Consider the following 4103-nt stretch of genomic DNA (forward strand, 5'->3'; position numbering starts at 1 on the left):
TGGAATCCTTTGAAAAACCATTCATAAACAGCTTTGAAAGTGGTTTTTAATAAACAGTTTAAGTGAAGAAAAAAACCTTTAGAAAACCTTTAACAAGAAAGTTCAACTTGAAGTCATTCTATAAAACAAACTTTGAAAACCGTTGAAAAACTTTCGGAAAACCTTTCGAATACTTATGATAATCTAAAAGAAATACTCATATTTTAACAAGAGTTGAAAACGAGATTAGAAAATCTTAAGCTGGATAAAATTGTTTACCATGCAAAAAGCCATTTTGCTATACAGTTATCAATCACATGTGATTTATCTAATAACTATACAGTTCAACATGTATTCCCCCCCCCCCCATAAAAGCAGTTAAAATCATTTAAAAGGTTGACTCAGGGGTATGAACTCACCTGCGGCGAGTGGATCGGATGGAAGTGTCGGTCGAGTGTTTGGTGTTAAGTGAAGACTTGAACATACTTAATGACCTAGTAACATATGAAGACATATGTTTACATACAATTATTGATTATAATACTAATTAAACATGTATAAGCATCCTAATGTGCGGAAAACACTTTGGTCAAGTGCTAGGAGGCTATTAGGTTGCAATAAGGGAGTGTATGGCCTAGTTAGGGAGTTTACTCTTCAAGAGTAAACTCTAAAAGGAGATTTTGGCCCTAATACAATATCCCCATGAGTTTACGGTCGTAAAGTCGTGGATGGTGTGTTATTGGATGCTAAAAGGTCTTATATCACTTGTAGAGTTTGGGGCTTCAAAACCCCACTTATGGGTGTTTACGGTCCAAGAGTGTTCTTGGGCTGTAAACACATGATTTTGGCACTTTTGGATGTCTTAAACAAGAATTTGCTTGTTAAATGAGCTAAACAACAAGTTAGGATAGATTACCTACGATTTTGGAGCTCGAAATGGGCGTTTTTGGATCGAATGCAACTTGTAGAGAGAGAGAGAGAGTAGAGAGAGGGTGGAAAGGTTTCAAATGGAGTCCACTCACCCTTATATAGGGATTGAGTTTGTGGCTCGGAGGAAATCTACCTGATACTGACATTAAACGGGGCTTTTGGTCGCACCCAATTAAATGGTCGTAATTTGACTTGGTTGTAACTAAAAAATTTCAAGGGAATATTGAGGGTGTATCTAATTTGTTCCAACCCTTATGAAGTCATAATAAAAGTCCCAATTTAATTAACCTAATCCAAAAAGGTTAACGGATTCATAAAATACCTTTACAAGTCGAAATCATTATGCACAAAATCAAATCCATCAGCATTCATAAAGCCTATATTTTATTATCTATAGACCTCTAGTATGAACGGATTCATAAAATACCTTTACAAGTCGAAATCATTATGCACATAAATAACTAATAATGTTTAGTTTAACTCTCGACTTTTGGAGCGCTATCAAAGACATATTGTCTTCTCATTCTTGTTATGGCAGAAAATGCTACCTCATAGAAATCCTAGATGTGGCGGCGTCGCAGGAGCTGCACCACCTCCACCACCCCCTCAGTTCGACCCGGTAATGTTCCAGGCAGCCGTAACAGCTGTAGTAGCAGCCGCAATGTCCCAAATCAGCACAAATAATGCGGGTGGTGCGAGTAATGTTCCCATAAATTCTAACAACGGGGACAGTCAGGGACGCTCGAGAGAGTGTACCTACAAAGACTTTACTAATGCCAAACCTAAAACTTTCAATAGGAGCGGAGGTGTCATAGAATTGCTTCAATGGTTCGAGAAGACCGAATCTGTCTTTGAAATATGTGCATTCCCTAAAGCAAACAAGGTCATGTTTGCAGCATGCACATTATCTGAAAGGGCACTCACCTGGTGGAATGGCCACGTCAAGACATTGACACCTCCGGTGGCTAACTCGATAACGTGGGAAGATCTGAAAACCATGTTGATGAAGGAATAGTGCCCAAGGGGAAAAATACAAAAGTCAGAAGAGGAACTTTGGGGTCTCAAAATAACAGGCTCCGACATCCTGTCTTATACCTCAAGGTTTAGTAATCTAGCCATACGTCGGGAACCTGCCAAAGTGCAACAAATGCAACTTTGGGGTCTCAAAATAACAGGCTCCGATAAACCAATACGTCGGGAACCTGCCAAAGTGCAACAAATGCAACTTTCACCACAAAGGCGCTTGCCGTGAAATGCATTGCACCAACTGTAACAAAAAGGGGCACACCGTTCGATTTTGTAAAGCTCCAGTCCAATAAAACGCAGAAGATGCCATTGTCAGAGCAAGTAAAACCTGCTATGGTTCAGGAGAGGCAGGGCACTTCAAGCGGAACTACCCGAAGGCCAGAAACCCCAACCCTGCTGGAGTGTGCAGGGTTCTGGCGATAGGTCATGAGGAAGCAGTTGCAGACCGAACTTTTTTCACCGGTACGTTTCTCCTCAACAATACATACGCATGCATTCTTTTCGATAGTAGCGCGGAGAAAAACTTCGTCATCCATCAATTTAAACGCTTGCTTAAACAAAAACCACAAACACTCAAAGATACATTCATCGTAGAAATGGCTAACAGAAAAACAGAGAACACTAACGACATTTACATATGGTGTACCCTCACCCTAAACAATCATTCTTTCCAAAACAACCTTATGTTGGTCACCATAAAAAGTTTTGATGTCACCATTGGCATGGATTGGTTATGCCCTCACCATGCCGAAATCCAATGTCACGAAAAGGTTGTTCACCTTAATCTGCCAAATGGCGAAACCCTCGTCGTCTATGGCGACAAACCCAGTTCAAACTTCCAGATCATTTCATGTGTCAAGGCCCAAAAGTACCTCCGCAAGGAGTACCACGCCTTCCTAGCCAACGTCGTGGATAAGAATCAAGGAGCTAACAACATAAAGGACATTCCGGAGGTCTGTAAATTCCCTGACGTATTCCCGGAAGATCTTCTAGGAGTGCCCTCTTCTAGACAAGTCGAATTCCGAATCGACCTAATTCCTAGAGCTACTCCTATCGCCAAATCACCTTACCGTTTAGCCCCAGTCGAGATGCGGGAACTATCCAGTCAACTATAACACTCGTGTTTCTAGCCTAAGCATTTATATTGAGGTGATAGTCTAGGTTAACCTTTGTAACTCATTATGAAGAAATGAAAAGGAATTATGTGAATATTATGTGAATTATGTGTTTTATGATTAATTATTAGGGTTTAATTATTTAAGAATAAAAATAAGCATCAAATTTAAAGTTTGAGATAAGCCCGATATCTTTACGTAAAGTTTTAGTGGTCGAAACAAGGATTTCGGGGATATAAAGAATACCAAAATTCGAGTTATATCGAAGAAGTTATGACCTGTCGAAGTTTCGCGACAAAACCGGCATGGTGTTGAATGTTGAAAAAAGTGAGTTTTTGATAAACTAATTTTTAGCCTTATTGATCTAAACGAAAGTAGTAGTATTCGTTAAATCGAGAAGTTCGATAAAAAGAACGCCCAAATCTGACTTCGTATGAGGAAGTTATGATTTTTCGAAGTTTCAGCTTAGAAGTAGACAACTAAAAACTCGAATTTTAGATCGAGTGATTTTTAGCCGACACGAACTAACCGGGAATTGAAGGTTTCGTCATTAGTAGGACAACGGTAAAAAGTCTGACGAAAACGGACGTCGGATGAAGAAGTTGTGAATTTTTAACGGATTTTCTATCTTGGTCTGTTAAAAATAATAATATAAAAATTAAATTCAAAATTAGCCGACGAAGTCTAAACGAAAGTTGTAGAGCGTAATTTTACCTACGCGTGCATATAAATAACGTCAAAAACGGAGCTCGTATGCGAAAGTTATGGATTTTATAAGTTTTGGCGCGAAAAACAAGAAAAATCCCCAAAAGCGTGGAATTTCGCACACGTGGACTTGGCGACGTTACCCTCGCTCAATACGTGCCACGTATCCGAAATCTGCTGAGTCACTGAAGCCAGCTGGCGAGACGTGTCACCTGCCCTCGCATCCGAAGTCTGGTCCAATGGGTGTCCGACGCGTGCCCTTTATCACATGTCCGAGCCTCGCAGGAAGTGCCACGTCCGAAGCCTCGGACTAGACCGCGGTCCAATCAGGAGGCGACAGTGAGCCCA

Source organism: Lactuca sativa, chromosome 8 (genome assembly GCF_002870075.4).
Source record: "Lactuca sativa cultivar Salinas chromosome 8, Lsat_Salinas_v11, whole genome shotgun sequence".
NCBI classification, from domain to species: domain Eukaryota; kingdom Viridiplantae; phylum Streptophyta; class Magnoliopsida; order Asterales; family Asteraceae; genus Lactuca; species Lactuca sativa.